Below are 11,543 nucleotides of genomic sequence, written 5' to 3' on the forward strand. Positions count from 1 at the left end.
GGGGAGGTGGTGTAGTGCTTCCATTGTTCTCTAATCTATGATGTTTTTCTTCTGGATAGAAAGAGTGCAATTATGGATAGATTTCATCACATCCTATTTGTGCAAAATTCAAAATTTGGAGAACAAAAAGTGGTCGGATCCATACCCTAGCTTGGTGATGGATCGGCTACGATGGCGATGGTGGTGACGATTCCCATCGACGGAGAAGACTCCCGTGGAGAGGGCGCACACGAGATTCAAGGCAAGGTCTAGAGGACTTAGGCGCGATAGCAAGGAGGTGTGGGAGGTGATGTTTGAAGAACTTCTCAAACCATGGGGGTCCGCGGGATATATATATATATATATCTCCTAGCTGTTGGTGACATGCAGATGGAATTTTCCGTGACACCGAGTTCCATAACTATCAGCACATAGTGAAACTCGGTGAGGCCAAAAATGACAATTCGATGGTACAGAGATAAGAAAACCTGACCAACCCTAGGCTTCGGTGGGACCGAGATTGTGATGTTGGTCACACCGAGATGCACATTGGGAAGTTTTGGAATTCAGCCCTTGTCAAGATAGAGCTCCGAGTGCTCCTCACAAAGAGTGTCCCTAAAGTGCTTGGTCAAATTTTGTGATGTGGCATGAAAAGAATTTGAGACAAGAAAGCATAGATAGCTAGAGGGAGCTACTTAGGCATTCTTGTATATCAAATTGGCCAAATAAAATAGAAAGCCAAATAACAATAATTGGATATCCTCGAATGAGAAAAATATGTATACCAACATGCTCACACAATAAGATGTCAAATCAAACATGCTAGCCATGCACAAACATTCTAGTATTTATCAAACACTATGGGGATGATGAAGTCATCTATATATGGGTATATTGACATAGGAGCCAAGTAAGAATACTTGATCATAGGTCAGTTTCATCGTTTAAGCACAAGTGGGGTTACCACTTTTCCATAAAAGCATTAATGTGTTCACATATTTAGGAGATGCTTGTACTCAAGTCTTAGAGTAAAGCTCCCCCTTGATGTGATATCCCCCCTAAAGGGGATAAACTAACCTTTGGTTTTGTAATAGAAGACTTCAAGTATGTGTAGTAGTGGTGGATGCTTAGTGTTGATGAAGATCATCTTGAGTTGGGAGCTATCCTTGTTGTTTCTTACTCTTCTCACCTACATGGGTTAGTCCCAAAGCACAAGGAACATGTGCAAGAATATCTATGGAAATGGAATGAAGTGCATGTGAGATGATGTCCAAAGATGAATTAATTACCTTGTCCCTTGCTTACCTTTGAGGGAATGTGTGACTCCTTGCACCAACGCATATGGTTGGACTTGATTGCATATAGTTCTTGCCAAAATGAATAAGAGTGAATTTCAACGATGGAGTCACCCTTCAAGAACTCTTTAGTTCTTCCTCTTGGGGACCCACATCAACTCGATGGGGATCCTTGTAGTTATGGTAGCACTAGATCTGGTAGTGCTAGTAGTGTCCTTGGGAACCCACTAGAGCTTGGCTTGAGGTTCTTCCTCAAATGAGTCAACCTCCTCTTGAAGCTTGCCCTTGCCCTTATGGTCTTGTTGTGGAAGGTCATCTTGAGAGATTCTTCCCTTGGGAAGAGTAGCATCATACTTCTTGTCTTGAGGAAAAAACTTTGGAATGGGATATGGACCTTCTTCCTATTCATCTCCGTTGTCATTGAAGTAGCCAAAACCTTTCTTCTTTACATGTCCTCCTTGCTTGCGCACAATTTCCTTGAGTGTATCTTCCGACAAGACTCTTGAACACACCTATCTCTATAATTCCCTTCAATATATAATTTTCTTGCTCAAGTGTAACTTGGCTAAGAGAATCGTTAGTGAAATCAAGAGAGGTACTAGCAACAATATCATTTGATCTAACTTAAGCATTGTTGTTACTAGATGAAGAAACTTTCTTGCCTTTGTTACTAGTGTTCTTAGGTTGAACTTGTGGAACAAAAGTAGACCAGCGTAATCATTTGGCTATATAATAAGAACTATTCTTTCGAATATCATCACTGATTTCTTTTAGAAACTCATGCTCTTGTTCTAAATGTAGCTTCTTGAAGCCTAGCTTCTCATGAGTTCTTGCAAGCTCTCTATGATCTTCTAGAGTAGTTTCATCATAGTACGACTTCTGATGAATAGCATGATTATTTTCAAGTTCATTTCAATTTATCACTAGACTTATCTAGGAGGAAGTCATCTTCACCTAACAAGTCATCCTCATCACTATCAAAATCAAAATACTCGGGGTGTGATACCTTTGGGCCTTTTGCCATGAAGCAGTTTCCAATCCCTTCATCTAGTTAATCAAATAAGTCATAGGAGTTGTAGTAAACGACTGCAAGACTGGCAACAACTTCATCTTGACTATAGTCAGAGTCCGAGTGGGAGCTTCTCTCGGATTGGTTGTCAGACTTGGAGTTGGAAACCCATTCACCAACGTGAGCTTGATGTCTTCTTCTTGAGCTTCTCTTGGGGTACGTGTCCTTCTTCTCTGATTCCTTGCCTCTCCGGGAGTGTCTTCGTTCCTAATGATATTCTCTACTCCTTCTCTCTCTGTGAGGTGACTCATCTCTTAAGCTTCATCTTCTAGGTGACTCTTCTCTTCTTTTGTGGGGAGCCAAGCACTCATTGGAATAGTGTCCTGGCTTTCCACAGTTGTAGCAGTTTTGGTCATGACTAGACGAACGCTTCTCATCATATCTTGAGCTTGAACTTCTCTCTTTCCATCTACTCTTGTAGAACTTGTTGAATTTTCTGACCATGAGGCTGATCTGTTCATTGGTAACAAGGTTGTCGTTTGAACTAGAGGGAGTATCACTCAAAGCTTTATAAGCATAGCTTGACTTGTTGTGCAACTCATCTTTGTCCTTGTGTGACATTTCATGAGCTACAATCCTTATCATGACATCAGTTAGCTTGAGATCCTTGTAGTTTGGCCTGAGATGGATTAATATACACACGGCTCTAAATATCTTGTTGATGATGAATTTGTCAATCATCTCTTCGCTTCCTATGCAGGCAATCTCATTTGTGATGAGAGCTAGCCTAGAGTACATCTTAGCGTATCCTTCAACATCCTTCATCTTGAACTTGTCAAGCTGACATTGAAGCATGTCCAACTTAGATTCCCTGGAAGAATCAGTACCTTCTTGCATATCAATCAAAGTATTTGAAATTTCCTTTGCATTCCCAAGGCTGCTGATTTTGTTGAATTCTTCGACGCACATGCTATTGAACAAGATTTCGCAAGCTTAAGCATTGTATTATAACATCTTCAATTCATCCGTTGTGGCATCACGATTCGTTTCTCTTCTTTCTCCAAAAAAATCACCATGCACAAGAACACGAACAACAACCCAAACGATTGTGTGATTGGGTTTTATAAATTATGTTGGTCTTGTGCATTCGTCATGCCATGTTTCGAAACCCCCAAATGCTTTCTCGGCTTAATTAATGCCATGTAAAATCTTGCCTCTGGAAATGTCAATTGTGTTTTATAAAGCAGACCTTGTGTTTTGTGAGTGTGAATGTATTTTATATCGCCAAAAAAACTCTCCAGTCTTTCCTAGTAAAATTGTCTTGCAAATGCTTTAATTAAAAAAACATGCTGTCGCACGCGGCCCAGCAGCAGCAGTGCTCGCAATAGAAAGTGGCAGCCTACATGGGGCTCTCCCAAAGGCAACCAGCAGCACAGCGGGGCCCATCCCTCCTTTCGTCACGACCACCTACCCTCCCTGACGCCGCCGTCCTTTCCCCATGCCACAGAGAGCACCAACATCCGTGAGCTTCATGGACGCCAAGGACGTCGTTCCCCCGTTGCCTATTTAACACCCTCAATCTACGTGTCATCCCAGGCTTTCCCCATTCTCTATCGCATCGCTGTCACCTCTCTCCTTTCCCCCTCGCCTCCCTCTTCCTAACTTCTGAAACCAGTAGAGAGAGACAGAGAGAGCTTGGGAGTGCGAGCAGGATCAGCGTTGTCGTTTCGTCTTCGTCCTTGCATCGACGTGTCTTCCTCGGTGATCAACCATGCGAGGGTGCACCTCACTGTTGTCCTCGACCTCTTCCCGGCGCTAGTAGGTGTCGATTGCCTCCAGAACATCGACCCTGTTGTCCTAGCCTACCCAGCCAGCGCCTCGCCTCGCCTAACGTTTCCATGGTCGCGAGCCGAGCCAGGCTCGAGCTTGAAATCCTAGCCCGCTCGGCCCCGTGGCCTTCCTCGGTACAAGAACCCTGAGAACCCGCGGGTGTTGTTTTGTTCTCAGGCTAATAGTGGGCCCTTAGCCCCACTTCTCACCCTCAAGGGGCATTGGTGTCACTGCAGGTAGTTCCCCCCTGTGATTTATTTTTTTATCATTGTTTTCTTTGAATTAATCCATTTCCGTAATGTCCAAATCTAGATCTATGCATATATGGAATATGCCAAATTTGGCATATGAGTGGGTTAAAAACAACTATGTGCATTTTCATTTTAGGGTTGTGGTTGAATTTTATACAGTCACATAAGCTTTGTGATATATGAATTTTGGGTAGATAAATCGAAGGAATTCAATGGTGGCATTAGTTTTGTATTTTGAGAAAGTTTGTGAAAATGTTATTTTGTGCCTTGATGCCAGTTTGTTAATTTTGTATGAATGGGCCTCTTTTATTTCCCACGACTGTTGTTTTCTTCTGAGGCTCATCGCGGGCCCCTAACCCCACTTGTTACCCTCAAGAGGCACTGGTGTGACGGCCAGTGGACCCCCCCCCCTCTGATTTATATTATCATTGTTTTGTTTGAATTAATCCATTTCTGGAATATTCTAAATTGAGTAATGTTCAAATCTAGATCTCTCCATATATGGAATATGCCAATTTTGGCATATGAGTGGGTTAAAACCAACTATGTGCATTTTCATTTTAGTGTTGTGGTTGAATTTTATACAGTAACATATGCTTGTGATATATGAATTTGGGGTAGATAAATCAAAGGAATACAATGGTGTCATTAGTTTTGTATTTTGAGATACTTTGTGAAAATGTTATTTTGTGCCTTGGTGCCATGTTCTTAATTTGGTATGAATTAATCTTGGACCCTTTCTTAAACTTATGAACATGAAAGTCGTAATGTTTTGAGAATACTAGGTCATGGTATTTTTATTTGGCATGAAAACCTTATGTATTTGTGGGTTTCTTGTTGTGAACATAACATCCCAATAATGTTATTTTGAGATATGTTGAAATATGACTAAGTCTAAAAACGGTTTCATGTTGTTGTGTTTCAATGATGATTGTGATGCTTATACAAGTTCCTTACGCTCGTACTTTGGTGTGAATTAAAGAGAATGTTTCCCTCTGTCAAATGATGCCACTACTTTACAAAATAGGTTTTGCATCTTAGATATTCTTCCTATCAAACTTGCCATGTTGATGTAAATTGTTGTGAACTCACTTTTTGAAAATTGACTATGTGTAAAACTCTACAATTATCTTCATGCCATGTGTAGAGGATGCTATCATGATTTCTGTGCAGTTTTAACTCATGTTTAGTGGGAGTGATTTGAAGTAGTTGTTGCCCTATATCACCTTGTTAAGTTTCATGCCTTGAAGTTGCTTTAGATTAGAGTTTTATTACTCTCAACATGTCATCATGTTAAAACTGCAAGTGTAAAACTGAGAATTTCACCAAGCCCTAATCTGTATAATTTTTTCCATGTTATGAGCTTGATGGCCATTGATCCAGGAAAATATCCAGGTTGCTATTAGTTAGGGGTTATTGTACACTTTGATCTCTTCATATTCATGTCTTGGTTGAACTTGATGGGTGGATGTAGCTGCTTGTTATCACATGATCAAAGTGGTATATTGGTGTTGGTGGATAAACTATTTGTTGGATTGTTGCCATGTGGGAGTTGTGCTCATTTGTTTTACATAAACTTTAGGAACATTTCACCTAGAATTTTGTGCCCAATCCAGTAGAATACTCAGAAGGCTATGGAACTGCCCATAGCCTATCTCAAATTCTGTTTTAACATCGTTGCCTTTCGTATCTTGTTTTGTGAGTTCCGGGAGATCTGTAACTCGACGTTCTTTATACGGATTTGTATAGTATTCTCGTTATGCATCCATTTTTTCCATTTTCATGCATGACCAAATAATTTATATTGAGGTTCTTTCCAGAATGGTAACAACTAAATTAATGTATGAGAAAGATTACTAGTGTAGCGTTGCCATGCTCCTTACATACTATACTCATGCATCATCATGTTTGAGGCATTGTGCCTTTCTGTTTGTTCATTGGATGTGTTTATTCTTTTGGGTAGCATCGGCTGCTGAGAACGAGTACGAGAATCCCATTGAGAACGTTCCTGAAAGCAAGAGCTTTATCCGTAAAAAGAAGTGTGAGGCAAGATGATCGTGCCCTTGATATCGCTTCTAATTTTATTATGCTTAGATGTCTCGTTTCAATCACTATTTATTGCTGCCTACCACCTGAATATCAAGCCTCCAAAACTTTCCATGAAAAGCCTCTAACCCTCCACTTCATAGGAAAACATTGGTTGGCTAACTTCGCACTTGCTCAAACAATCATAAAGCATTGCTAGGTGCAGGTGTAGACTAATCCCTGTGCTAACATGGACATTTTTAATATCATCTTATTTATGTTATTTAGTTTAATGCACCTATATACTTCGTAAAAGGCGAAAGTCTTGGTGTTTTGTTCCACTTTTGCTGCCGTAGTTTCGGTTACCGGTGTTATGTTCCATATTGAGCGCTCCTAACATGCTTGGGTTGTTATGGGGACCAACTTGATAATTCGTTTTGAGTGAAGATTCTTGCAGCAAGGCCCAACATTGGTAGTACGTTTGCTAAACAACTTAATAAAAATGCATAGCGAATATCTACCTCGTTAATAATTGATCAACAACCGAGGCTAGCGCTCCTCACTACTAGGAAAAGGCCTGCTAGTGGCGCACCTGTTTTGGCTACTAATGGCGCAATATAGGTGTGCCACTAGCATCACACCTTCAGAATTTTTTACTAATGGTGCACCACAGGTGCGCCATTAGTATCTGGTATACTAATGACGAACCAGGCAGTGCGCCATTAGTATAGTTCATGAAGCGCCATTAGTATGCCTCCCAGGTGCGCCATTAGTATGCCTCCCAGGTGCGCCATTAGTATGCTTCCCAGGGGCGCCATTAGTATGCCTCCCAGGTGCGCCATTAGTATGCCTCCCAGGTGCGCCTTTTGTATGCCTCCTAGGTGCGCCATTAGTATGCCTCCCATGTGCGCCATTAGTATGCCTCCCAAGTTCTCCATTAGTATGCCTCCCAGGTGTGCCATTAGTATAGCTCATGGTGCGCCACAGGTTATACTACCAGCTCCAATAATAATCAATTATTATCCTCACACCAACAAGAAGGTTCAAGATAAAGCCATATTACACCACAATGAAAATATGTTTATAAACGTGCACATACATTGGACGCAAGTTGACAAACAAATTAACCTAGAGGAAGCATAGTTTTGACCATCTTAACAATCATCTAGAACACACAAGTCGCAAAAATATAAGGACTATTGGTTACTATGAGAGACTTCAGATGGTCCAGAACACACAAGTTTGTATCTACATGCACAAAGTGCAAGCTTCAAAACACTCGAAACACCAAATGGTCTACAAGACAATAAGGTCCATGATTACAGGTTGGTTGCTCCATAAACGCTAAAGAGTCATCATGTCCATGTGCATCAATAGGTTGAGTACCTGAAAACATTTTGCACAAATTTGTCAAGAAAGTGGAACATATGCGTATTAAAAATATTTGATCAAAAGATTATCATGATATCATAGTTAACAACATAGTTTATATAAAAGTTATAGTCATCTCACATGCTATTATATAGAACTATGTTCCAGTGCTTGTAAAACTATGCATTGAGCTATTATATAGAGTGATCTTGAACTATGCACTTCCGATATAAATATTATGTAGAGTTGCTTCAGTTTTATCTGTATTTACATGTGAAATGCATAAACTACAACCAACTAGGCAAAAAAAGGGATGAAAAAATTGTGGAAAGATGCCTAGGCTACCGCTATTGGGGTGTTTAATCATTTAGCCTAGACTACTTTCCTCCTGTCAGCACTGAGACCATGAAGCGATGCATCTGGGAACAAAGTATCAAACAGTGATGGGATATGTGTGTAATCTAGCAATGCTTTGACAATCAACGACGCTAGATCAATTGTGCTACAAACCTATGAAGATACAACACGAGGGTTATTCAGAGAAAGAAAGGCAATATCATCACTGAAGCCCTTCAATTATATGATGATGAATCAAGCCAGAAATCTAGGAAGACATGCGGAAGCATGCTCATCAGCAAATATTCAATCCTGCTTAAAAAAGTTACTGGTAATTGTATCAACAAAGTATATAAAAATACTCACAGATTAGTTCATGCAGCTCCAAATTTAAGTGTTTTCCACTCCCATTTTCTCTCCCATCTTTCTTAGCTGTTGTACCTGCAAGGCGACAACCACATTAGCTTGCTACTTAGCTGACTTCAGAATGATGCTCTACTGATTGTTGAAGAGGCGAGAGCACAAATAGGCAATGACTGTAAGAGGCTCCGGTGTGGAATTAGAATAACCATTTAGAGTTTCTTCCTAACACAACTTGGTGATGATTGAATTAAATAACCACGACATGGTAACTAGAAGTACTAACGAGTAAGGTGTTGGTTTTGATATGGCACCAGGACTTACACTCTCAAGGATCACTGCATTAGCATGTGCTTCTTTAGAGCGGATCAACTCTTCAAGATGATCAGGATCCACTGTTTCATCTAGAGGGACCCAGCTATCCTCTAGGCGCTCTTCTGCAACCTGTGAATTTGCACACCGAGAAGGCAAAATATGGCATTGAGAACATAACCACTTTTATATGGTGAAGGATGTCAATGAGACAGGTGCATTCATACTCGAGATCTTGCTGAAATGAACACAAATGACATAACTCGACTTACCTCATCACGTGGCTTTCCTAATGGAGAATTCTCAGGAATAAGTTCAGCAAGCTGAGGAGCAAGCTGAGGAGCAAGCTGAGGAAGATATATGCATGTTTAATCCTGTCAATAAGAATATTGGCGAACAATCAGCAAGCATAAAGAATGAAAACAAGTTAATGCTGGAAAAGAAAAAAGGTATGTTTGGTGTGTGCCCAAATTTAGCCCATGGAAACCCAGCAAAATTCTCTAGACCAAAGTGGTAGCTCAGATTTGGGCCACGCTTGGCCCCAAAAATGAACTGACGGGTAGATAGAACATAACCTAAAATTTTGGCATCAAACCATATATCAGATAAAAAAAATAAGCAGCCATCGTTTGAAAAGGCTGGCAAACTTCTTGTTCTCAAGGGCACCAAAGCAAACAGCCCCGTTCTTTGGCAGATATGTCCTAACTATGCAATTTACTAGACGTGTGAAACAATATTCCACCTTATGTCCTTAAACGGTCTTCCTTTATCATCAACATAAGCTTCATTTATCTTTGTCAGTGTGTCAAGGCCTTCTGCAACCGTCCCAAAGATCTGCAATCAACAGAACAAAGCGATGAACTCACTCAAGCAATCATCAACTTCTCACCCAGACAGAAAGAAGAAAAATGTAAATAAGGTACTACTAACCGTGTGCTTGTCGTCAAGGTAGTCGACATCATCCCTCAAGGTGATGTAGAACTAAAGAAATAAAAAATAGATATCAATAAGTTAGAAGCAGGCAGACCTAGGTCCTAAAAAAACAAACATCAGTAGCGTTGTAATATTGTACCTGTGAGGCATTGCAATTCTCACCAGCACTTGCCATAGCAAAGTACTAGTTTTTGAATGCCTTAATTCTGGACGGATTTCACCATTAAAAAATCGAGATTGATCACCATAAAGGAACCTGGAGAAACAAGATTCAGCTTTCAGACATATCTTTGAGAGGAATAGCCAGCCTAAGTTCAAGTAAATATCGAAAACAAAAGACCAAAGTATAAGGTTCAGAGCTTAGTAAGTAGTAACAAACACATGCACGCACACAAAAACATAAGTTGGGGCGAACACATATATGAGAGTTCTGTAAAACAATGCTCACTTGTACACGGAATCACCACCACTGCCAGTTCGAGTAGGGTCCCCAGATTGTGCCAGGAAATCCTTCTCCACCTTGTGGAACAGACATCCATTGTAATACTTCATTCTGTTTAAGTCAAAGCATAATGTCAGAGAATGAGCACCTCTATGTTGTGATATAAGAACAACATACACATCTATAATCACTGTAATTTGAAATCCTAAATCTACAGCAGGGTGGAAACAAGCCACTAGAGACACGCAAGAGCTGCATCACATTGAGGCACACATGACCTACAGCACAATCCCAGTTCAGTCCTGATAATTTCATAGGAGATTATGCTATGATGACAACAACTCTAAGCTTCAGGGAGCAAATGCTCCAGCGCACCCTAGGATGGCGACTAGAGCTCTGCTTGCTATAAGTGAGGTAAAATCAGACGGCAATCCTCTTATCCCCAATCCGGGGCTGACCTCATAAAAATGTTCACAGCATCACCATGCTGTTGTCTATGCAGGTCACGACATCTGCAACGGGGAACAGCACGAGCACTGGCGGAGCATTTGCAAAAGCTATGGGGGCACACTGGACGAAGCTGCACGCAATCTCGAACCAATCCATGCACTGCGCAACCCTAAATTACAGGCAAAGTACTGGCGAGCCTGCCCGCCCATCGTCTCCGTTAAGGCGAAACCAATCGATTGGAACCCGTGGCCTGGAGGAGCCCTGGGTGTGGGTGCTTACTTGCAGAGCTTGAGGAAGTTCTTGGTGGTGAGGGGGCACAGGTCGGTGTGGAGATCCAGCTCGATGTCGTCCACGCTCATGACGATCAGGACCGACATCTTCGCGCCTCGTCGGCGGCAGGCGAAGGGCGGCGGCGGGTGCGGCACGGGAGGGGGAGGGGGAGGGGAGCGAGGAGGAGGCGGGGGTTCGTGGGAGCTCAGGATTGGAGAGGGGATTCGGGCGCTAGCGGAGCGCCGCCGAGGAGGCGCGGGGGCGCGGGGGCGGCGGCGGCGCAGTACGGGTCGGGGCAGTGGGTAGTGGGAAGTGGGCATCGACGAGCGAGGCGGGATCTCGGTTGGATTTGGGAGAGGAGAGGCGAGGGCAGAGGCAGAGAGGCAGAGAGCAGGCGGGTTAGCAATGGCGCACCCCCGAACGGTGCGTCATTAGAATTTTTTTTAAAGCAATGGCGCATCCCCATGCAGTACGCCATTAGTAATCTTTTTTTTAGATAGCAATGGCGCATCCCAGAGAGGTGCGTCATTAGTAATCTTTCTTTTTTTGGATAGCAATGGCGCACCCCAGAGAGGTGCGCCATTAGTAATATATATTTTTTTGGATAGCAATGGCGCTCGGGGGGAGGGAGGGGTGGGTGGTGCGCTCGATCGATTCCGTTTGGGGGAACCGAGCGAGGA

General features: G+C 42.2%; 1 pseudogene; it reads right to left on the reverse strand.

The window, feature by feature from the left end:
- Positions 1-8,132: 8,132 nt before the first annotated feature.
- On the reverse strand, positions 8,133-10,970 carry LOC123450392 (annotated as a pseudogene).
- Between the last annotated feature and the right edge of the window lie 573 nt (positions 10,971-11,543).

This window comes from Hordeum vulgare, chromosome 4H (genome assembly GCF_904849725.1).
Source record: "Hordeum vulgare subsp. vulgare chromosome 4H, MorexV3_pseudomolecules_assembly, whole genome shotgun sequence".
Taxonomy (NCBI): domain Eukaryota; kingdom Viridiplantae; phylum Streptophyta; class Magnoliopsida; order Poales; family Poaceae; genus Hordeum; species Hordeum vulgare.